Source organism: Rattus norvegicus, chromosome 20, assembly GCF_021556685.1.
Source record: "Rattus norvegicus strain SHRSP/BbbUtx chromosome 20, alternate assembly SHRSP_T2T, whole genome shotgun sequence".
Lineage (NCBI taxonomy): Eukaryota > Metazoa > Chordata > Mammalia > Rodentia > Muridae > Rattus > Rattus norvegicus.
Genome location: NC_141553.1, coordinates 19,629,237 through 19,655,039, shown reverse-complemented (window position 1 = coordinate 19,655,039; position 25,803 = coordinate 19,629,237). Strand labels below are relative to the sequence as shown.

At 44.7% G+C, this 25,803-nt stretch overlaps 1 protein-coding gene and 1 long non-coding RNA gene across 50 annotated transcripts in view; both read left to right on the top strand.

The window, feature by feature from the left end:
* The window catches only part of Ank3 (ankyrin 3), a 624,211-nt gene that overhangs the window by 359,616 nt on the left and 238,792 nt on the right, over positions 1 to 25,803 (top strand).
* Positions 2,114 to 7,197, top strand: LOC102554153 (uncharacterized). Its single transcript, XR_015645774.1, has 3 exons — positions 2,114 to 2,206; positions 6,774 to 6,864; positions 7,027 to 7,197. It is a non-coding gene; the product is annotated as an uncharacterized LOC102554153 (long non-coding RNA).

Sequence of the window (25,803 nt, the reverse complement as noted above, 5' to 3'; positions counted from 1 at the left end):
TTGTCGCGCTGTAATCCTAGACCTGGGGAGTAGGGGCAGACAGATCCTAGAGGCTTGTTGGCTGGTTAATCTTTCGAAATCAGAAAGCTCTGCGTTCCGTGAGAGAAAGTGGCTCAAAAAATAAAGTGGAGTGATAGAGGAAGACACTTGACGGCAACCTCTAGCCTCCACAACACAAGCAGATGACACACAAGTGCACACACACCGTGCACACACACCGCACACACACACATACATAGAGCGCACATGCAGGAACTGCCAATCAGAGAGAGAAAAGATTTCCATTTGCTGAACCGCCTAATTTTTTGTTTTCTGTGCTTAATACTTGGACATACAGTTTATAAAATAATTATCACTGTAAATACAAATATGTACTACATTAATAAATATATTGCATATCAATAAATATATAATATGTTAATTCATTACTATATTATATATGATATGTTACAATATTAATTTATATTAATAAATATATATTATATTGTTACATAATTATAACCTTAATTCCAGAGCCTTTCTTTTACTTAACATTGCATTTAAGCATTTCACGAGACCATTTAATGTTATTTATAAATATTGACATAATGCCTGCAGGGATTTTGTGCCTTGGCGCAGACTTATTTTATCCTCTGTTCCGCTAGCGTTGGCTCCAATCACTCCTAAAAAATAAACAGGCAGTGGGCACTCACCGATAAATCTTCATCCAAACCTAACATTTTTTTAGCAACAGCTCCTGTAACCTCATCAACTTTGATTTATTGTCTAATATCAGTATCACTATATAGAAGATAAAGGACTAGAGAGATAGCTCAGTGGTTAAGAGCACTGCTCTTCCAAGGGACCCATGTAAAAGACCACAATTGTCTGTAACTCCATTTCCGGGAGAATCTGCTGCCCTCTTCTGGTCTACACAAGCACTGCAGGCACGCAGTATACACACTCTCAACCACAACCCGACTCAACCATACAAAATGGTTTCATGAACTTCCATAATTCAATAGATGTGAGTCAGTACTGCGAAGCTTTCCTTTCTGGTTGTGTTAGCTTACATTTTTTTAGTTTCTTCTCAGGGCCGTTACCACTGACAGGCTCTAGGTCTTGAGGTGACTCAACCTTAAATTTGAATAGAAAGACAGAACAAGGCATATTTGAAGATGATTTTCAGTCCTTTTAGGAAGGCTTCCTTCGTGGGAAAGATTCAATGAAAAGTTTGTTTGGTGATTGGAGTGTTTGGTTCTGTCAGCTTGAAGAGTATAATCCAGTCCTGTCGACTTGACACTGTGAGGAACCACCTGAGAAGAGAGAGTCTCAGTGAGGAATGAGCTAGATCAGATCGGTCTGTGAGAATGTCTGTGTGGAGCTATCTTGGTTACTTTACCTAACATGGGATAATCTGCCCACTGTGGTGGGGGGTACCATTCCCTAAGCTTGGGGTCCTGGACTGACTGGCTGTAAAGGGGAGTTGGAGGCTAGCCTGGGCTGCCCTGTGATACTTTAGCAGGCCCAGTAAGTCAGAATCCTTGAGGGCTGCTGCTGGAAAGATGGGGTTTTTCACCTGTCTGGTTGACTCCAGTGATCCTTCAGTTGGGGAACTGGAGAGCCCGGTGTCTGTCTCTTAGCCTTTATCCTGTGAGTCCGAGAAGATGTGGAAGAGCTGGAGGACTCTTATTAGCTTAAGCCACACAACACTTGAACTTTTCCTGGGGTTCAACAGTCCCCATAACACTGCCCCATGAGCCCATCCTCTTCCTGTTACAGATCATCAAAGGAGATAATGGGGGACTTTGGATCTAGAAAATGATGTCATTGTTATGGGCTATTTTGCTTTGGTATAAGGAAAGGAAGGATTAATAGAGTGTGGGAGTCGAGTCGGTGCAGAAGGACAGAAAGCTTGCCTAAGGCAGTATTTAGCAACATCATCTCGTTCTAAATTTACACATTAATACGTATTGTATCTGTCTACTTAGAAAAAGAAACAAAAGCCAAGCCTGCTGTCTTAACAAAGCAGAAAATTCTGTTTGCCTCCTCCTATGATATGGCCTGAGTTCTGGCAGTTCTAGAACCTTCTGAAGCACAGGCATAGAAGGTAGAATGCTTACATTGGACACCTCACTCCATCAGTGCTACCAACGAGCGGGGCCACTTGCTCCTCCCCACTGCCCCTCTCCCACCATGGCTGTTGGACTCAAAGCCACGTGCTCAGGTACAAACAAATATATGGCCAGTTAATAAACCTGTTCCCTGCCCTACAGAGCTACTCTCTAAAAGGAGCAGGGTCCAACAATCCATATCCACCTATCACCCCAAATATTGGGACTATATCAGTAGGAGGGTCTGTGGAGAAAATATGGCTGTGTCTGGGGCTGGTGCTGCTGTCATAATGGTCAGAGAACACTTCCAGGGCAAACTGATCCTCGACCTAAAGGAGAAGAGGGGTGAGATGCTTGAATCCAGAGTGGGTATATCTGAAAGTCTGAACACTTAGGTACAGAAAGGTGGATAAAATGAGAATAGAAGTCAATGTCTAAGCCCCCCCACCCACCCAAATTAAAAAGGGCAGGCATCATTTTAAGACACTTATTTGGAAATTTACCCCATCTTTTGTGTGCCAGGGTCACACCAGCATTAGCGTTCTTAAGAAAACTGACAAAAGGACACAGCAGGAAGCCCCTAAGAGGAAACAGGAAAGCCAGGGTTAGAAAGCAGCAGAGAGTGTGCAAAAGTCTATGTTACTTGTATGCTCGTCAGAGGCGTGGTGTGTGAAAACGTAACTCCTCATGGTTCAATCCCTATCCTCAACGTTATAGCCATCACATAAGACAAGGAAGCCCTTGACAACCACCTCCAGACATCATGACTCCACCAATGTTGCCTGAAAAGTTCAAACTCAAGACCTTTCAGTTGGGAAAACCATCTCGATGTTTTCAGTAATTTTTGATTGTACGTTGGTCTACATCCATAGCTTTCCTCCTTTTCAAAAAGTCACATATGGCCCAGGGCTACTGGCTGGGTGGACCTTGCAGAATCGCATACCAGCAAGCAAAGGCTTCTACCTGAGAAATGCCATCTTTCAGCTATGACCCAGTGGCCAAAATAGTTCGTTTGTCTTCTCTCAGCCTCAGGGATAGCTTAACCTTCCCATGGGGACAGAAAGAGAAAAAAAGCCATGTGGGTGAGCACTCATAAGGGATGCGTGTACACGCAGCTCTGAAGAGAACGTTTATGATCTCTTCTCAGTGTTCATGCTGGAGGAGACGAAGTCAAATCACATGCAAAGAATCCACCTACCCCTGTCTTTCCACTTCAACATACAACACGTGTGTGTGTGTGTGTGTGTGTGCCCATGCCTGTGTGTATGTGTGTGCACATGGGTGTATGTGTGTATGTGTGTATGCACATGTGTGTATGTGTGTGCATGTTTGTATGTGTGTGTATATGTCCATGCCTGCCTGCGTATGTGTATACCTGTGCCTTTGTGTGTATGTGTGTGTGCACATGTGTGTATGTGTGTACATGTTTGTATGCTTGTGTGCATATGTCCATGCTTGTGTGTATTTATGCATGTGTGTGCCCATAGTTGTATGCATGTGTACTCATACCTATGAGTATGTATGCGTGTATGCATATGTGTTTATGCATGTGTGAACATGTGTGTGCATGTTTGTATGTGTGTGTCCATGCCTGTGTTTGTGTGTATGTGTATATGCATGCATGCATGCATGTGTGTGTACCCATACCTGTGAGTATGTGTGTGTGTGCATGTGCATGTGTATGTGCATGCACTTAGCTTCAAATACCTCCTGTTGTGCTCAACAGGGGTTGAACTAAAAGAAAAGTGGGGTACTATGGCTGAAGCAACCTAAGGGGTTCTGCCAATAACAGCAGAACCATCCATCTGGGCTGAGAGGCAGTGGGGGAAGAGCCTCCTTCTTTTAGAATGCACTGAATATGAAGCTCCTACTGTGTACACTTCTATGCAGGAGGAGAGAAGAGTGGACACGGGAAAATGTTGCCTGTGGACAAGCTTACCGTCCCAAGGTGCTCTAGGATACAGATGCTCTCAGGGAACACTCGCTAAGTGTCATATGAATGCACAAATAAGTTTCTAGTTAATGGAAGTGTTAGGGTGATGGAACAGTATAGAAGGCGACAAAGGGCAGAGAGTGTCCCACATCAACCATCTTTGTTGTTCTTGTTCATCCATTGATTGGGGGAGAAAATCTTGGGTTTACTGATCCATTAAAGGAATGTGACAGTACACATGGAACACTTACATCCCAGACAGGAGGGATGGTAATATCCTGATGGCCCAATGAAGTAAACCCAGGCATCCTCAGAAACAATGCCCGCCTCTTCACAAAGTCCGCCTGCCCGAAGAGGGTGTGCGGATTCAATGGTTAAGTTAAATTATCAGCAAAGCAAGGGGGCCCTAGAAAACACAATCACCCCTCCTGTAGATGTCTGCCCACCATTAGAATCCGCCCTGCGTTTGTGAAAGAAAGAAAGGAATGGGTTTCACAGACCAGTAACAATCTACTGTCAGTCGTTTACATTAAAAACACCAGCTTCCCCAGCCTACCTGTCCTCTGGGAACACAGGGAGAAGCCCTGATTATCTCACACACAGGATGCTGGGCGCTTCTGTGGAGTGTTCTTCATGATATAGTGACATCATGTGTTTTCCTACCTATAATCAAACTGATCTTAAACACCACAGGCCCTGGGGTTAATCCATCAATCATCAGATTGATGAGCACTGTCTTCTCCAACCTGTCTGGGTATTAGGTAATCTTTGAAACTGCATATTTAAACATCTGGTCTGTATTAGCATTGAAAGAACAGTTTTGAAAAGTGTGTACCATGGGGAAGAGTCCCTCTCAGTGTTCTGGAGTGACGGTTCTTAATTTTTGGAGTTGTAAATCCTGCTTCTGTCTCTCATGCTGCCACACACAAAGGGGGTCATCTGTAATTTCTTGTCCTGAGTTCAGAGTCACGTTGTGAAGTCCTCTTACTTCGAGCATATTTTAGAGTGTTTTTCTCTGACTCAGTTTGTGTGCTGTTTTGCCCAAAGTATGCCAAGCTGAGTTGCTTCTAGCTCAGGACACAAAGTCAGTCTCGTCCTAGCCATTGGTTGAGGGTCAGACCTAGGCAGAGCATTTATCTGAAGCTGTCTAAGTCTGTGAAGAAATACTGCACAGCCTAGATATAATCTAAGAAAAGTACAATGTGAACTTAAAGGTGTTTCATGGATGCTTTTAAAAACTGGGTCTCCCACACATGACAAAAAATTAGTATTTAAAAGTGTGAAATGGTTATAGATAGTCCTGTAAATGGCACACGGTAAAAACATTTGTGTGTTGTTTTGTGGTTTTGAGTTGCCGTGGGGCTGGTGATGTATTTCATACAGTCTTTCTGGTTTCGCTTTACTCATTTGTCCGACGAATTTATAAAACCCATTTTTTTTATGTGAGTCAGCTTTCTGTTGCTATGACAACATACCCGAGGCAGACAATGAAAGAAATTAAGGAACGCTAAGGTTTGATCATGTCAGAAGTTTCTGTCCAGGCTCTGGTGGCTTCTTGGCAGAGCATGGGGAAAGGGTCTGGTCATCTCTTAGTGGCCAAGAAGCAAAAGCATAAAGAAGGGATGTTGGCCCCAACAGTCCCTTCAAAGCCACACCATCAATTCCTTCCCTTAGGTCTGACCTCCATCATGTTCCAACAGCACCACAGGCTGATGCCTACGTCTTCAGCAAGTGGCATCTATGACCCAAATGGGGTACTCCCTAAAAATCAGTATTGAGTGAGATTTCCTTTGTTCATGGGAGTCATGCCATATGGTAGAAGGTGATGGCTGTCACAATGGAGTCTTGACTGAAGAAAGTCGGGATAGCATGCTGAGTTTGCACCATAAATGACACTAATGAAGTATTCAGCAAAGATTAACATGTGGACACAGATGGACTGTGTGACCTTATTGGGGAGTTCTAAATCCGTACGATAGACAGCGCACAAATAGTTAAGCAAATCCCAGCTATGACATAGATATATGCGACACACACAGAGGGAGCCGGAGAAACAGCTCAGTTGTTAAGAGCACTTGGTGCTCTTGGTTAGGACCCAGGTTCAATTCCCAGGACCCACATGGTGGCTCATGACTGTAACTCCAGTTAGAGGAGACACAATGCCTTCTTCTGGCTGACATGGGCAGCAGGCACACATTGGTGCACACATGCACATGCAGACAAACACTCACACACATAAAATATAAATAAACCTAAAAACGATGTTTAAAAAATATGTGTGTGGGTTGGGGATTTAGCTCAGTGGTAGGCCCTGGGTTCGGTCCCCAGCTCCGGAAAAAAAAAAAAGAAAAAAAAAGAAAAAAGATATGTGTGTGTGCATGCATGCGTGGGTGCGTGCACATGTGTGCGTGCGTGCACCTGCCTGCTTATCAATCTGTGCATCAGGTATGCACAGATTCCCACAGAAGCCAGATGTGAGGATGTCAGAACCCTTGATACTGGTATAAGGTGTGAGGCATCTAACGCAAGTGCTGGGCGCTGAACCTAGGTCCCCTGTATGCACAGCACGTGCTCTTATCCACTGAGCCATCCTTTCGGGTCCATATTTTTTTCTTTCATATAGCAATGGTAATTGTGGGGTTCCTCCTTTACATGTACTGACCTCACTGTTTATGGACACATGTCCATTTGCGTGAGTCGATTCCCTGTAAGATTCTGTAAAATAAAACGATTACCTTCTCCTAAAGGTGAGGGAACTAAGAAGAAAGGGAAGTTGAGTCACTTGCTGGAGACTAAAAGCTCCAACCAGGAAGAGAAAAACAGCTGACTTCAACCCAAGTAATTGGGCCCCATCTCCTTTCTAACGCACTGAACTTGAGTGCTCCCACGGTCGGTGTGGCCTCCCATGGTCGGTGTGGAAGCCGTGGCATTTGGTTTGCTAAAGGACGCTCTATTTCCGCTTTTCCAGCTCTGTTTCTACTTATTCTCCTTTTTTGTCAGCTTGTCCTCGAGAGGCTCACCTTGAGTGCAGCTCACTGCTCTTGCCTGTCGTTGTAAGGAAGATGCAACCTGGGGTACTTTCAATTCAGAAGACTTGGAGCTAAGAGAACTCAAAGTCTGGAATATCTCTCTCTGCTGGGGTGACTTGAATAAACTGGCAAATCAAAAGCATGCCTTGACCGGTCTCTCTTTGGAATTAGTCGCCCTCGCACACAGAGAGCCTTGGGGGAAGATTCCACATACCCCAGAGTGTACTGCGTTACCGGTTGCTCACAGGGGCCACTGGTGGAATCGCCCTGTAACACTTTGTCTTTTTTTCTGTTCCTTCTGACAAAAGTAACTTAAGGGAGAAGGGTTTCTTGTGGCTCACAGTTCAGGAGTGCAGTCCTTCAAGGCTGGAAAGTCAAAACAGCGGGAGCTTAAAGCGGCACCACATCGCATCAAGAACTGACACGGATACACGCATGCGCGGTTTAGCTTTCCTTCTCTGTTCTGTATGACGCAGGATCTCCTGCCCACAGTACTCGGTTAATGTAATCAGGATGATCCTTCACAGATATTCGCAGAGGCTAGATAAATCCCTCACCGGCATGCACCACCTGACTCTACGGTCTGGCTACCAGACATTTCACACTTATCGCAGAATCAAATTCTTACCCTGGTAGTTAGCGAGGGTAAGCCAAAAGGGGCCTGCTCCCCCAACACCCTGGAAAACGTCTGTGCATAGCTAAACTTCAGAGGCTGATGGAGAGAGGGCAAGGTTCCGTTGTTTTTATTTTTAAGCCTTCCCAAACCCCGTGGGAAATAATTAATCCAAAGCAACTGAGTCTCCAAATTAAAATTTCCAGTAGTTTTCTTCAGTGTGACTGGAAAAAAGAATAGACTATTTTCTGGGTCATTTACATTTGAGTTATTGGATGTTAGATTTTTTTAAATAAATGTTTCATCTGTAACCCCGATTTTAGCTGCATTACATCTATCAGAGAATCTCATTTTCCTTCTTATTTGATATGTGCTTGGAATCATTACAACCATGGCCGCTCTAACAGGACTGGTGCTGTGGCCTTCCTTTAGGCTAAAACTCCTTGAGTTACACTCAGTGGTCTGCATCTACATTCATTTTTATTCTCCAATTAAAAAAAAATAAAGATTTTAAAAAACAAAGCATAAAAAACACTTTCAGGGAAAATTTCAATTAAGACATAAGCATGAAATTATCCTAAAACCAGTGTCAGAGCTGGTGGCCCCCTGAGGTGGGCATTGGAGAAGCTGAGGCAGGAGGAATTGTAGGCTCGAGGTTAGCCTGGGCTAAACAGTTACAGCCTGTCTCAAAAACGAACCCAAACCAAACATGTTCACTTGGGGGTCCATTCTGTTTATCAGAGAAAATACTCTGGAGTGGGCATAATAATGCCTACACTCAGTCAGAGGCAGGGGAATTACTACTAGTTCAACAGTTTAAGGGTCTATTCAGGGCTCAAAGAAAAATATAATAGACAATAATGATGATAGATAGATAGATAGATAGATAGATAGATAGATAGATAGATAGATAGATGATAGGTATATACATTCATATATTCATAAATGATAGATGATAGATGATAGGTAATATATACATGATAGATGATAGATTCATACATGCATTCATACATACATTCATACATGATAGAAGATAGATACATTCATACATACATACATATGTAGATGATAGATGGTGGATAGATGATAGACAGACAGACAGACAGACATGATAGGAAAAAGAAAGATTAGATAGAAATAGATATGATAGATTGATAATAGATAGATGATAGGAAAAAGAAAGATTAGATAGAAATAGATATGATAGATTGATGATAGATAGATAGACAGATAGATAGATAGACAGACAGACAGACAGACAGACAGACAGACAGACAGATAGATAGATAGATACCTCCATGCTGCTGTTGATTTTGTGCGTGCGTGTGTGTGTGTGTGTGTGTGTGTGTGTGTGTGTGTACCTTGTACCTTACCCCTATCCCTGTCCAGAGGGATTCTGAAATTCCCCCCAAATCCCTAGCATTCTGTACAGTAGCAAGCCACTCGAGGAAATGAAGAGAGGGTAGAAAATGGATGTTGTTAACCAGAAAGCTCTTCACTGATTCAGAATTCTTTTCAGGTGATTTCTGGCATTGTCCCGCATCTGTAACTGTGGCTGGGAAAGTCCAGCCCAAGACTTTTAGATTTCAAGTCATGTTGATTTCAACCATAGCCTCTGGCTGGAAGCCCTGTTGTCATCCCTTAGGCCTGTTCTCCACAGAACACTGACAGTGTTCTAATGAGTTAGCAACACTATTTTTTTTTTCATGGAAATGGATATTATTATACTTCTTCTGAAGGGGGAATCTACCTTCTTGTCCTTGTGGCCTTTATAAGTGAGCCCCAGCCACCTCAAACACCAGCTGATCCTCCAGTCAGCAGGTCTACTCTTCTCCATAAAATGCTCTCGGCCCCTGAAGAGGAGGACTTGGGTTTTCAGTCCAGAGAATCTCGTATGTTTTTGTAGCCATGTGATGGGTTTATGGGAATATGCTTGTTGTTTTCCCAGAGACTCATAGCTTGCTCTCAGATGCATAGTCTCAGGAGTGAACCCTCACCAGCATGTCATGGCTGGACCAGACCTAGCTCTGTTTACATAATACACTTGAAAGAACGTCACTTTGGGGGAAAATGTGGTCAACCTGTTAGGGGTAATGTTTGGTAGGTTAGTATAATGGTGTTGGACAGTTTGCTTGTAAAATGAATAACAGTAAACTCATATATTATAAAAACTATCTAGGGAAAAGATGTAACGTGCTTATCCTAGTGACTCGAACAGATTATCAGTATCCAGTTAATATCACCAGTATTATAAAATTTTGTTTATATTAGACATGGTGAGTAGGTACCAGTTGGCGGAAGGTATGTCATTTAAAATCTGGGGCTTGTAAACTTGGTTCTCTGAAAGCATCCTAATTAGAATCTTCTGTTGAAAGTGTTACTTATTCAGTCAGCCACTCAAAACGACGTATTGAACACTGCTCTAGATGGAAGGAACACTCCTGTAAGTAACAGAGACCTGACTTTAGAGGAAGTCATTCTAGAGCAGGCAAACACTAAGGTAACCGACAAGCGTGCCACCCCACATAGAGGCGCTGCAAGGGGGAAACAGAGTCAGAGGTTGAAAGAAGGGCAAATCCTGCTGGAAAGTCTAGTCTCTCCCACTCCCTCTCCTTCCCCCCACTCCCCTGCCCCCCCTCTACACACACACACACACACACACACACACACACACACACACGTGGGGGGAGACTCATTGACATCTGAGAGGGTCTGATCAATCAAAGATGGTTTATAAATTTTGTCCAATGTCACCTGCTATACCATTTATTCTTTGGTCTCATCTGAGACTTCTTTTTCCTTGCGAACGTCTTCCTTATGAACAGCAAACACATCAGGGGACTGGTTCTCAACTAGAAGACAGGACAGTTTCTGCAAATGCTGCTTATTGGGGAAGAACTCAAGGTCAGAAAAAGAACCGGAAGACTGTAGGAAGTAGTGACTGAAGGGTGGCTACGTTCAGGAGGAAAGGGAGCTGAGAGTGGCCGAGGTAAGCTCCGCCCCCTGAAGCAGGCTATCTTCCTGCTCATGCGCTGCTCGCCTGCAATGAAGGCAGAGTGATGGAGTCAAGTCAGCACTTGCTCCCTTCTCCACACAGTTATCCTCCTGACTAACGGGAGGCTCATTAGCCTCTCATCCCTGTTAATGCTTTTAGGACCCAACTCCTATGACTGTTCACTGGCCATGCTTACTCCTTTTCCTGTGACTCATGAGTTGCTCAGAAGTCACTGACTTCCTGTGACTCAGAACCTCCAGTCTCTTGAGGGTCTGTCTTCAAGTGATGTTTTGACCTTGATGAAGCTTCGCTGATGCTGCCGCTGGCGTCCTGGAAGCGAGGGTCATTTGCCCAACAGGATATATTCTGTCTTCTTCCGCTTAGTGTGACAGACATCTCTAACGTATCCCGATGAGTGAAAGAGGTACCAAGGTGCATGGACACAGTTACCAGAGCGACCGTCCCAATTTGACCTTAGTACCCTGCCCCCTCCCCCGACCCCCCATCTGGCCTGCTATGGAGGACCCACCTGACCAGTCAGAGTTATTCATGAATGGGGAGGCTGTGAGGTCACTATCTGCTAAGGCTGGATTGGATAACTAAGCAGAGGAGAGGGGCTGCTGCATAGAAGTGAGGGGCTTGTATTGCTTCAAGTATCTGGTGGTTCTTATTGTTGGCTTCTTCCTTTCGGATGCTCGAAGTGCAGAGAAAGCTTTAAGAGCTGTAGGTATTGAATCCCGCCTCCCCCACCCCACCCCAACTCCACCCTGCCCCCCCCCCCCCGTGAATTTTCCTTCCGAGTAACCATCAGGCAGTGTTAGCTTCCAGAGTGTGGGCGGGGCTACCGGCAGAGAATTAGCATCCAGAGTGTGGGCGGGGCTACGGGGCGCAAGTCTTTGCAGCCTTCCTAATCCTCTTCTGAGCTGTGTGGTGATGTCTTTTCTCAGGATGTGCTCCTGGAGTCACGTGTCGATGTAAGAAGCACAAGTGTGAGCTCAGCCTGTCATCTCTAAAAGCATGTGGTGGGCCTAATCAAAGCTCACAGAGCACTGCCTTCTCCACATCCGCATCCTCAAGCCCCGATTAGGCCGGACAACAGAAACGTAGCCAATGACAGCTAGTGAGCAATCTTATCATTCACCAGAGACCCCCTGGGAAAAAGGGAAGTGGTCATTTTGTAATAATCGTGAATTAGGTCTGTGAAATGAGAAAGAAACCGTTCGGCGTTCCATCTCAACACAGCCTTGGCAGTTCAGAAATGGCCTGGCTCTTCCGAGGCTATCCATGCTAATAACAGGCATGCACCTCCATACTTAGTGGGACACACTTCCGATGTTTTCATTAGCTGTGAAAATACGGGAGCGGCTGCTGGACAAGGCACACATGTGAAAGGCCTGCAGGTGTTATCTTTTGCTCTGTGTGTTGACCCTATCCGTCAGCCCAGTGACGGTCAGAAAAACATGTGTGTTGAATCAGGAGTTAAGAGCACCCGTGGCTCTTCAGGAGAACCATAATTCAGTTCTCAGCACCTATCTACGCAGGGCAGCTCACAGGCACTTATACACATCCAAGAAGCTCTCTCCTGTGTATGTGAGTGTATCCACACACACAGACACATAAGTAAAATATAAAAATCTCTTAGAGAGAGGGGGGGGAGAGAGAGAGAGAGAGAGAGAGAGAGAGAGAGAGAGAGAGAGAGAGAGAGAGGGAGGGAGAGGGAGGAAGAGGGAGGAAGAGGGAGGGAGAGGGAGAGGGAGAACACAATAGTAGAGTGTGAGGGCGGGATTATTAAAGCTGAGGACTGGAACCGCTGACCCTAGTAAGAGGATCAGCTCTCAAAGGAGCAGGTCCCCAAGATACACATGTGGTCATTCAGATCCACACTGTCAGGAGCAATCCAGGCTCCCTGAAGGACGGTCCACCTTTGAGTCTGGAAGAAATAGTTTCTTATTAGATTAGGGAAAATAAATGACCCCCCCCCCCAGGTTACTGGCATGTGCTCCTGACCGGGCAGTGTGTCAGGTTTTAGACCAAGAAGGCTGAGGATACAACGAACTAGACAGAAACAGCCTCCTGCCTCCCCTCACTCTGACTGTGGCCATTCCCCCAGGTGACATTTCTAAGCTCCAGAGGTCTGTAGTATCCTGTCAGACTTACTCTCTGGGGTTTGCTTTTATTCTTGACCTTGTCCGTTATTTCTGTGTATAAAGGAGACTAGAACACGCTGGAAGGAAACTTGTGGGACAGACTGAGGACAGCCAGCCTGGCTTTGTGTGCTGTCTTCAAAGCTCCCTTGTGGATGACAACAGCTGCCCACTTGGAGTTCAGTGAGCTGAGTTTTTCCATGGGTTCCTATGAGTAATGTCCCAGCCATAGCCTCTGTCTGAAATGAGGAAGAAAACACCATAGAAGAGAGCATGGTCATCTGCAGGGGTTTTCAGTTGTCACATCAGTGAGGCCAGTGTTGCTGGAATTTTATTTCCTACTTCAGGAAAAACATGTCGTGTTTTGGCTGAATGATGAACAAAGAAAATTCTGTAGAAACCAGGCCCTGGTGCAGAGAGTCTGGTTTGGGACAATACTTGAGGGGATAGAGAATAGATTAATAGTTTACAAGATTTCGTGGGAAGACGGTGACTTTTAAAAATCTCACTTTATTTTTAATTTTTTTGGCTCTATAAGATACATAGATGAACAGATCCTGATGGGAGGGTGTAGAAATTCTGCTTTTTTTTTTTTTTGGTCAATATTGGAATTATCAGGAATCCACAGCCTTTCATTTAATTTAAAAGTGTGTCTCCCAAAGACACAGCGGTCACCTCCAGATAAATCTTTCTGGGACATATAAAAACTCAAGATTTTCTTTCTGTTGGCCATGTGATCTCACCCAAGCTCCAAGCACCATGTATCATGAAAGCAGCCACAGACAATTCCAAGATATGGGACTAAAGCTATCTTCAATGCAGTTTGACCTGTGACCTTTGGCATTTAAAGACTATAAAGCACTGTTCTTTTGTGAGGTATCCTCTCCACCCCTCCAACTGATTAAGACTGTGAAATCAAAGTTTGGCATGGTGGTACATGCTTTATAATCTCAGAACCTGGAGGGTAGAGACAAGAGAATCAGAAGTTCAAGGTTGTCCGAGCTAGGTAGTAAGTTTGAGGATCACCTAGACCATGGAAGCCCCTGCAGCACAGAATAAAACTTCCAAATGGTTGAGTTTGTTCCACAGGACGCAGGTAGCTGACCCTTGAGCTGGGCTAGCAGACATCTTGAGAAGCGATAACCTCCAGTTGCTGAACGTCCGCATAGAGAGGCTCATTCTTGGGATAGACAGGTTGGAAACATGAACAGAGCTCTGGATATTTGTCGTCTGGGCCTTCCAGGATTTGTGAATCCAGGAGCAACACAGAGAAGAACTCCCCTCCCCTCCTGCAAAGTAATGTCTGACACTGGAGAACATCCAGGGAACCGTTCGATACATGGAGTTTTCCTCTGATCTCCTCTGCCGCCATCCCCTCTCTTCCTCAAACATGTATGGAGTGTGTAACATAGGCTGCTCTTGGTTAGAGCTTGATAGTATGAATCCAAGGGCAACACATGCCTGCTCAAATCTGTCATCACTCGTAAGAGTGGAAGCCATGCTTGGGACCAGCAGGTGTTTAAAGGGGAGACAGTTTGCTGTGTCCCCAGCACCAGCCCCCAGCACCACCTACACCTCATCCTCTGCTTGATCAGATGATGCCCCTGATCTTTCCCAGCTAGAGTGACTCAGGACACCAAACGGTTGCCATGGTACCACCCTCCCTCATGAGTATCCTGTCCCACCATTGAACAGGTTAGGTGAACCTTGACTAGGATCTTGCTTTTGAAAACTCAATTTCTTCTTTTGTGTCTCTGTGCTCAAGATAGTGAGTCTCATTTTGTATTCTTGGCCCAGGGGTAGCAAGAATTCATGGTCATGGGAATGTTCTGGGCTTCTGTTTCTTCACCCTTAAAAAACAAATGGCTTTGGTGGCACGATCGGAGATTGCTTTTGGGAAAGTTGAATTTGTGTTTCTCTTCTTCGTTAACTACTTGACATCTTGGATTTTCTTCTAAGATAGGAAATGCTTTCTCTCCTAATAGGAGTAGAAAAGCCGCCATTTAAACCTCATGGTGGGATGGATGCCCGGCGTCTCCACTAGACCTCCAACGTTTACCTGAATCTCGACCATGCAGGGACATTGACCTCTGCCCACGCGCTTCCTCTCCAGCTGCAAGAGTTGCGAGATGAGCCACCAGCATTTGGGAAACAAGATGTCCTGGCCAGGGGGCGGGTTGGAAGACACAATTATAGGAATTATTATTTCTCTTATTTACTATAATTACAGACTGCTGCTCTCTGCAGAGCTTCAGAGAAAGGTTGACTCCGTTGGAGATATTTATCCTGGAGAGGAGATGCCTGGAGGAGATGGGGGGGGAGGTCAGGGGGGAGGGCAACCACGTTGAGTGTTTAAGAGATGAAAACCTGTCTCTTTTCCCCTGGTGAAGAGGGACGATGAAGACATTGGTTGGTTCAGGGAAGTGCAACACAGTGCGAAGAGGTTGGAAGGTGCTGCAGAACACCTCACTGGCCACAAGAGGGCGTTCCCCAGGAAACCGGCAGTGGATAGAGCTTTAGCGTCTGTCTCTCCCTCTGAGACGCCCACAGCAGGCACTAAAGACTGTACGGTCCACAGGACAGATCTGAAGGGCCTGGATTCCCAGCAGCATTACGGACTACCCTCCACATTTAGATAAAGCAGGTAGTTAGAGCAAAGGTGAAAGACAGAGGTGAAGAAGGCAGAACCATGCGGCAAGAACGTGTTTAGAATCAAGTCACCTGCATCCGGAGAACCAAGGGCTTCGGTGTGTGTCCTGAGATTTGATGAAAAGCACAGTTCACCCTCAATTGAAGGTGCCCAACCTGGGGACAGAGAGGGGTTTGGGGCCAGACTCAACTTCCCTGAGCATCCACAGAGGACACTGCCCGCTACTTCCCTACCAGCTTCACCCCCGCTGCAGACAGGCTGGTATCCTGTATCCCAGAGAAGATGCTGGGCTCCCGCATCCCCGAGAGGATGCTGGTATCCTGCATCCCAGAGAGGATGCTGGGCTCCTGCATCCCGTAGAGGATGCTGGCTCTCATCACTAGGTACCAGTTCTTACGCAGACACAAGGAAGAGGGGATGATGTATTCCCACTGCTCCTGTTCTAACACACTTTCTAGCATGTGGTATGCGCACTTCAGTGTAGAGGTTTTATTAATGAATGAATGAGACAGGATTATACACAGGGAAAGAGGCAATGTACTGCAATCTGGAACTAGAACTCCAGAGCTGATGACGTCTCCCCATTCTCCCATGGTGGCAACTAGTTACAATAGTCTCATCTGTAGTGAGGTATAATCGGGTGAGTGAATCCGTATGTACTTACAATGTAGATATTGAATGCTTTGCTATGCGTGTGCATTGGGGAAATGACCCTCTCTGCCTGACTAATTAACATAGTCACTACCTTTTGTATCAGTCATTTTCTTCTCTCTATGTGTGCACCCGCACTGGCCCCCTTGGCACGGTTCAGTTATACAGAAATCTCTCTCTCTCTCTCTCTCTCTCTCTCTCTCTCTCTCTCTCTCTCTCTCTTTCTCTCTCTCTGTGTGTGTGTGTGTGTGTGTGTGTGTGTGTGTGTGTGTGTAAGAGAGAGAGAGGAAGATAGAGAGGAAGGGAGAGAAAGGAGAAAGAGGAAGAGAGAGAGAGAGAAGAGAGAGGGGGAGAGAGAGAGAGGGCACACTTTTTGAACATCAGGTCCTCAGAACTCATTTTGTGTAGCACCTCTCTCTGAGTCCCCTTCAGCCCTGCAGTCCCTGCACACCACACCTCTATTTCTGTGGGTTCAGCATTGTAAATCTCACCTAGAGATGATGTGGTGTTTGTCTTTTTACCTCATCAAAATGGGAGACTGACGCTCTCCCTGTGTCTGATGAGTCCATATTCCACGTTCTATTTATCCACTCATCTGTCCTCAAAGCCTCTGGTTGCTCCGTAACTTGGCCATTATGAAGGATGCTGTACGGAGCAGGAACACACATCATCCAGGCATAGGTTTTATTTCTATGGCTGGACACCCAGGGAGGAGGGCAGGTTGCATCATAAAGTGGTCCTGGTTTTACTTTTCTGGGGAACTTCCATACGACTCTTCATAAATGGCTCCGTGTCTGGATCAGTGCTGCACCAGAATTCTCCCTTTTGATCCCTCCGTGTCTTCACCAACAATGTTACCTTCTGTCCCGTTGGTAAAGGCTGCTCTAAGAGATGTGAGAGGCCTCATTTAGAGGACCTCGTCATCCAAATGATTAGTGGTGAGCAGTGCTTTCCAATGCAATGGGCGGCCTTTCCGATATCTTCTTTGGAGAAATACCTGGGGAGCCTTCGCCGTTTTTAACTGGATTGTTTTGTTTCCAACCATATTCAACTAAGTGGGTTTCTTTCCCACTTTGAATGTTTGCTCCTTAACAGCTGCGGGGCTTCGAAACATGTTGACTGCTGTGCTCTGTGGCCTGCCAGTATATTGTTACACTGATTGATTTTGTTATCGGGCAGAAGGTGTCTAGGTTCGGGTGGTCCCATTTATCTCTTCGTCTTTGCGTTTGTGTCCTGAACTTTGGGTTGACCCAGTGATGTTTTTTGGTGTGTGTGTGTGTGTGTGTGTGTACACATATATATGTATATATGTATATAGGTGTATGTGTGTATATATATACATATATGTTTATATTATGTGTATATATGTATATAGGTGTATGTGTGTATATATACACATATATGTTTATATTGTGTGTATATATGTATATAGGTGTATGTGTGTATACATACACATATATGTTTATATTGTGTGTAGATATGTATATAGGTGTATGTGTGTATACATACACATATATGTTTATATTGTGTGTAGATATGTATATAGGTGTATGTGTATATATATACACATATATGTTTATATTGTGTGTAGATATGTATATAGGTGTATGTGTGTATATATACACATATATGTTTATATTGTGTGTAGATATGTATATAGGTGTATGTGTGTATATATACACATATATGTTTATATTGTGTGTAGATATGTATATAGGTGTATGTGTGTATATATACACATATATCTTTATATTATATGTAGATATGTATATAGGTGTATGTGTGTATATATACACATATATCTTTATATTATGTGTATATATGTATATGTATATGTGTTTGTATTATGTATGTATGCATATATGTATATGTTTGAATTATATGTGTGTACACACACACACACACACACACACACACACACACACATCAATGTGCTTGTCCCCAGTTGTTTTCTATCCACTCAGAGACTTGGGCTCCTTCTGAGCTAGCCTCACGTGCACACTCAGTTCTGTCAGTACCCTGCACTTGGAGACACATCCCTCTTCTATCGAATCAGTTGCCTCAGAGAAGTTGTTTTGGGTCTTCCAATTCTACTGTTCATCTGCAAGCCTGTTTTTGGGCGGGTGTCCTACTGTCTTGATGACTGTGGCTTTGTCACAACTTTTGGGGTCAAGTACTGTTATGACTTCAGCTTTGCCTCTGTCACTCAAGCCTCTTGATGCTCCCCCTGACCACCAAAGAGAGAGTGGGGTAGGGGGTGGCTAATGAGGACGTGTGAATGTCAGTCTTCAGAATCCTGTCCACTCAAGTCCCAACTCTGACCTAGTGACCTTTGAAAGCTATTTAGCTTCTCTCCTCTCTGGTTTTACCTGCAGATATGGGGGAAAGTTCTTCCTGGAGTTTCTCTGAAAGCTAGAGCAGTATACGTAAAGAAATTAAGAAAGGACAAATGCAGACCCGGGGTGAAAGCACTTACACTAAGACTGATGAGTTAGTTCTGATGCCTGGGACCCCAGTGGTGGAAGGAGAGGTTCAGGTTGTCCTCCGACCTCCACATGTGCAGTCTCCTGACTTACACTTACCTGTGCCCCTCTGCACGTGCGCCCCTCCGTCTCACACTATTTTTAGTGGCTAAGAAGACATTAACGTCATAGCTCGATGAGTCTTGGTAATTACTAGCTGTGGTTCTGTGATGCTGGACTGCATGAAGTTGCTAGAATACAGCCCCTGCATTGAGTTAATAAAAATGGAAACACACTGGGCATAGAGGAATTTTCCTGTGGCGTCAACTACCTGGGAAGCTGAGGCAGGAGGACAGTAGGTTTTAGGCCACTTCGTCAAGGCGGATTTTATTTTCTTTTGTTTTCTGATATTCTGTATCTAACCAAACCACCTTTTCATTTAAAATAATGTCTAGTTAGCACTTAGTAGGCTCTTAGTGAAAATGCTTCACATGAGTAGACCTACACTGGGCATTCCCAGAATCAGAGCCCACCAGACATTTTAACTTATTGCCTCAAAGAGGGAAGGAGGGGACCAAGTTAGAACTAGATAAAGCAGGGCCGTCCCTCTGATAACCAGAGACTTTTGAACCTCCTTGTACTAAAGTACACAGACAGTAAAATGTCACCTGTGCAATGTGTCCCCAAACCTAATAATCTGAATGGAATAGTTTACAAAGTGTCCCCCCACTCCAATTACCAGAGACTTGAGTCTGTATTCATCACCTAGGTTCACATGTTCTCGCACATCCGCTCATCCGTACAGGTCAGAGAGGGACAGAAAATAGAAGTTCAAGAAGAACTGCATAGCAACATGCAGGCTAATGGGACACCAGAGCCACAGAACGTGGTGACATTGCCTCTGGAAGGGACTTCAGAGCAGGGTGCAGAGATAGCTGGAGAGAAGCAGGCACCAGGAGCCAGTTCTGCGAGCGACTCCAGGCAGCCAGGGCACAGGACCCAGCTGATTAGCTTGCTATTTTCAGAATTCCACATATCAGGACTCTGGGCTTGGCTGCAAGCCACAGATATGGATAAGTCCTCAGTGAATTCTGGGAGATACTACGCTGCTTGCTTGTGAGGCTCCCTGGTCCTGTCTGACCCCACCCCTCCATTTAAATAGCTGCTTCTGGGCCAGCTCCTGTTTCCTTACTAGGAGGTCGGGAGACGTCTTTACATTTTCCAAGGCGGATATTTTTAGACGGGACGTTCTGCCCGAAGTGTTAACTAATTGAGTTATCGAGTTTCCTATTTGGCCTCAGAGAATGGCAGTGGAAGAACCAGAGGGCTTCCCAGAAGTAAGCATTTAACTGCTTCTATATTAGTGGGTTTTCCCCCACTTATGCAAGTGTTGCTGCTTTGCCCTAAATGACTGTATCTTTAAATATATATATGTATGTTACTGGGGAGGAGAGAGATGGATTTGTTACTACAAGGCGTGAGCTCAGGACATGTATGTAAGACGTCCATTCTATGTTGCTGGGATCTGGACCTGAGGTATGTTTTGCCCGTGATGGAATGTGGAGTGTGTCCCGGAGTGACCCTGCTTACGATGATGATGCTTAATCAGGTGAAAGGAGATGGTGTGTGGTTGGGGACAGGGAAAACCCGGTGAAGGAGAGAGTGTGAGAAACTCCTTAAGCCACACACCTCTCGGAAATAAATCTAAAGGCCCGTGAAGGTAGCTTTTGTGGTAGGATTGCAAGGGGGACTGTGAAACTTCGAAGTTGAGGGAGGGTAAAAGTTTGTTTGCGAACTCAAATGAATGCATGGCGAGGTCATCACTGAAGCCTGGAAACATATTTTATCTCCAATCTGGTTGGCAAACACCTCAATATATGTAAGTGATGTCGTTGACTGACATTCAAGAATGAACTTAATAAGCCATTTTCTCCTCACAGGATGCGACTCTGAAAAGGCAGGAGGGGGTGGGCGTTCGGTTTATGTGACTAAAACTTTGAGGTGTTTGTTTCTAGAAGGTGTATAGGATTACTAAGTTGGCAATGCCGTTGAAGGGTTGTGCGTGATATCCTGTGTCTACCCCTGCCCTTCCGTTATTATAAGTTTATTCGAGGACATTTGTGCTTCCAACAGAGGGGCTGCTTTCCTATAACACATCAAATCCTGAGCACAGAGTGAGCATGTCAGTTTTAACGACTATTAGAAAAATTATAAAAGCGAGAACACTGCTACTTATTCAGGAAGTCAGACACGCTGATGGTGTTGAGAGAAACTATCATTTCACAGTTTGAAGGGGGGGGGGGGAGGCAATCCAGAGAATCCTGCCACAGTTTTAAATGGATTCAGGTGTCATCTTGGTACGCTTAAAGACTGAGTTCTCTTCTCTGCAGTATTAACCCTCGGTGACCTTTGGGAAGTGTAACTACATTTTAACTTCTGAGGGCCTCGGCCAACATTCTGTGCGCCTCAGACAAAGGCCTTTTCAAGGGAAGCTTTGAAATCCGTAACATGGCTGTAACGCTCTAGGGACAGGAACGGACGGACAGAGCATCCTAAAAAACCGTGTCGCCCTAAAAGTAATCAACCTATTCACCAAAAATTATGAGCTACATTGTTAAATTCAGGTGTGTCTTCTGCTGCTTGGGGCTGACAGAACAGAAGTTTTACACAATCAGAAGTTAACTCAGCCCTGGCTTTGAGAAATACGAAATGCTCTGAATTGTTAGAGCTGAGCCCAGATATAGCCAAGTGTCAGAGAACGAGCCCGGAAAAAACACTGCTCTTTTATGAATTAATGGCCTTAAAATTAAAAATATCTGAGACCTAAGAGGAAGGCCAGGGCCAAGCAAGCATATCCATTCTGTTTCATGTCAGAATCTATCAGCTCAGCGGTGAAAGCACCCGACCCCAGCCCATATGCGCAGAGTTTTCTGTTTTGGTAGGCAGGCTGTTTTGAAAAAAAACGTGGAACAAAATGACAGGCTGAATTTGAAGTTCCCATGCCCTGAGCGGTGTCTCAGGAAGGGTACTGACCCGACACAGATCACAGAGAAGCCCTGTCAGAACAGAGCACAGATGATGCTGGACCCAGCCCCGATGGGAAATGAGAGGGAATCCTTCCTCTCCCGGCTTCCTGCCTGATGCGACTGGAAGCGTGAAGGGTCTGTCGGCCTGAGCTGCTCTATGGAGGTCCTTGCTAAGAGGGTACAGTAGATAATTTAGACGTCGTAAGTGTTTGCTGCCGGGCTCGCCGCTGATTCTGTTCCGTGTGTGGCCCCCGCTGGGGTGCGCAGAGGTTTTCCTGCCACAGCGTGGGGTTTATGCTGGGGTGATTTCATCTCGTGTTTATTGAGACATTCGCCACACGGGCATCGATGGGTGCGCTTTTACTTATTTTAGAAACAGCCTCTTCTGGTTTTGCTTTCAATCGAGTCCGTGTGGAAGAATTAATTAGCTCTGATGCTGACAACTGCTGGGAAGTTAAGTCTTAAACTTGAGCCCTCGAATAACGCTCAAGAATAAATGTTCTGAAATAAGAGGAATCCCAAGTGTAAAACCACTTGTAGTGTGGACGCTCAAAGCAGCTGCTGGTAAGAACCCTTTTAGGAATTCTTTCAAAAACCCTAGGGAAGTACCCTGCGACATCAAATGGAAGGTTTTAGCATTATTTGGTCGTATGTCTTCCAGCTGGGATTTCTTCCGTTTTGTGTCTGGCTTTTCAGTCATCCATAGAATAACGAAGGCATGTTCGGCTGGTGATGGGAATCTCATTTTACTGTTAATGGTTTTTTTACTTCAGTAAATCAGAGACTGGTTTGATGATGTAGGTAATCGTATAAGATCTTCAAGGACCTTCCTTGATCCATTTCAAGGAAGGTACCTGAAACTTGCCTTTTGCTGATGAGACTAGAGTTTGTTGTTTCGAGGTGAAGGCATTTAGTGACATAGGAGGCCCGACATTTATTTGTCGTCAAATAAGTTTATTTTGATGATGCTATGATAGTGCTATAGATTTGCTTAATAATGCTTAATTCCTTTTTTATTTTTATTTTTTTTTTATTTTATTTTATTTTTTGGAGCTGGGGACCGAACCCAGGGCCTTGCACTTGCTAGGCAAGCGCTCTACCACTGAGCTAAATCCCCAACCTAATGCTTAATTTCTTAATTTGCTTAATAAACTAATATTCATAAACCAAAATAGAACTGAAAACAACCTTTTTTTAACCTTCTCTGTGCTTTTTTTTTTTTTTTCTTTTTAAATTTTTGGGCATGAAGCAAAAGAGGCACTTGCAAAACTTTTTATTCAAATGCAAAATATTTGTGTTTATGTTTTCTTTGTGCCAGCCAGAGCTGGAAATCATCATTAAACTGTGCCACCCAGTTAAAGAGTGTGGATAAACAGATGTCAGGAGATTACGTAACATCAATTTCAGTGTTTACCAAGCAAATATCTACAGCGACCAATGACCCACACGAATCTGTAGAGAATAAGTCCCTTTAGGAGTCTCTCTACCCTTGTGGTAGCATTCATTTGGGCTTGTCGGTTCCATGGTGATTTTTTTGGTTTGCTTGTTTCGCTTTTCCTTTAACCAAGGGATATGTAGCTTTCGACAAGTGCCAATCAGTAGTGTCAAAGCCACTTTGCAAAACCAGGACGTGCTTCCAAATTCAGTTCAGAATTCTAGAACGTTTCATACCTTGAGCTCACTATTCTCGTATCCTATCGACTCACACATTTCTATAAACCTGTCGTGTTTATGTTGTTAAGATAAGTTATTGTTAAACACAGACCCCATCTTGGTCGTCCCTCGATCGCCACAGCAGACTCATATTAAATTCTCAGGCTGTGCTTGGGGACTTTCACAGGGCCTCATCTTCGAAGAGTACACGCTCTCATTCAAGAGACTAGACTTTTAAATATTTGTAAATGATTTAAAGAGGAAAATCTACCAGGCAAGGGTCCACCTCAGTGACCAAAGCCAGACTGTTAGTTCCAGTCTGGAAGTTTCCAACTGCAGGATTAGTGAGGACAGTTGTGTTTTCGCATCAGTGGCCTGCACCAAGAATGGTTCATGCATTTCTCTGCAGAGGCAGCTCCTAAGAAGGGGAAATCGTAGCTATTCCCATATTCTCTCCAGGAACTTTGCAGGGGACATTCTGAAGACAGCGTTCTTTCCCTGGGAAGTGTGTAGAGTTTATGTTTTGGGAATCTGTGAGGAGGGATGGACTGACTGTCAAGGAGGAAGACAAACCCAGCTTGAGCAAGTACTCGGAAGGGAGCCTTCTGCCCTGTGCAGTGACGGCGACTCTGTTTAAGCTCCAGTTCGCTGGTTTGCCATGCCTGTCACTCTCTTCTGAGGTGATACAGCAATGGTAGTTGTAGAGAAACAGCGCTGTAGACACAGCACTTTCAAAGTGTGGCTGCAGAACCCGTGGAGGACGCCAAGACTTTCAAGAGGAAGGCTCTCCCCTTCTACTTGAATTGACAGCTTGAGGTTGGTACCCTTGCTTCTGCCACGGCAACACAAGTCGAATATGAGCCTCCCCCTGTCTTTTCCTGCCAGACCTTAGGACGCTCGCATACCCTTAAAATAAGAGCAGTCTTTCTGTTTTCTTTACTTCAGAAAAAAAAATTTGTTTTTTCCCATAACGTGCATTTGATGGTTCCAGGTAATAGAGTTGCTTTTGTTATTTGAAAATAAATTACCTTAAATTTTTTTCCAAGTTTCATTTTTCCTGGGTATAGGAAATGATGGTTGAGAATGGACAGGGCCCCCTGAGACAAGTAAGCCCGAGGGATGTGGCTGCAGATTCATTGCCCAGTCAGCAGTTGGCTGGTTTTTATGCTCAGCTCAGTTGCTAAAAAGCATTGTGCAAATTAGGTCAGGTTCATGGATTCAGTCCCTGGGTGGATAGTGGTATCTGCTTACTTTAACGGTCCCAACCAAACGACCTAGTGTGCAAACTGTAAGAGATGACTTTAAGGTGATCGTGGATGGCCATGGTAATCAGGGAGCCCTTCTGCACTGTTTCATTCGTCCCAGCCCTTTGAGGTTAGCAATCCTGGGAGCTGACTCTTACAGCTGTTCTGACTTTACAGTGAGGATCCGTTTATGGTTTGAATTCTCAGGTTTGTAAGATGACGTCGCTTGTGAGTTAAGGAGCCAGGTTTGAACCGAGGCATCATGGGTACAGAGCCTAAAGTCTGAAACAGCCAAGGAAGCAAATGGCGGATTAACCAAGCACTCAGCATACATTGTAGAGTACGTCTGAACTAGCTCATTTGTCTGCATACAAGCTCCTGAATGTTAGTCTTCACTCCCAGTACGTTTTAGAGTATATCTGTTAAAACTACGGTAACCCCAAAGTCACTGACCATCTTGTAACTTTCAACAACCAAGACGAACCACCTTAAGGATAGGATGAACTCTTCTCTAAAATGTTTTACTTTGTATAGCATATATATGTGTGTGTGTGTGTGTGTGTGTGTGTGTGTGTGTGTGTGTGTGTGTATCCTTAATCTATGTTTTCCTTAGACTTAAAAGAAGTGGTTGATCATCCCATACAATTTTTTTTTTACTCTAGTCGATGTAAAACTGGTAATGTTTCCTCTTCAAATTTTAACCAAGGAAAGAATGGATGGATCGATTAAGATACTCAAATCATTCCATGGTTCTGTCAGACTTTTGTCTGATTTCACTAACTGATTCTTGGAATCTGTGTTTATTCATAGCTCTTACTCAGTACATTATCACCCAATGAGAATTCATCAAGGGCTGTGGATGTCACCCAGGAGTCAAGTGCTAGGAGGAGTCCTGAGTTCAATCCCCACCACCACCGGAACAACAGCAGACCCATACTTTCCTCCCGGTGTCTTCAGCACAGACTTTTAAAACCAACCCTCTTATTAACCATAGGCTGACATGGAAATGACAAGTTTTATAGACATCCTGATCTGATCATCCAACACTGGGTCTGTATATTGAATTATCATGCTCAACCCCCAGGAATTACTAAAATTCATATGGGAAAAACTGTGGCATACCGAGTCTCCTCTCAACAGGCTTAGAAAAAAGGGGGATGGTTCCGTTTACCAACAGCTCCAGCTGCACCAGCTGCTGGGCACGGTTTAGCATCATCAGTTCAAGAAGCCTTCATCTCACCGGCTAACACCACCCCTCCCTCCGGTGCCGCGAGGCTCACCCTTCAATTCCTCCCGGCCTCTGGACTCCA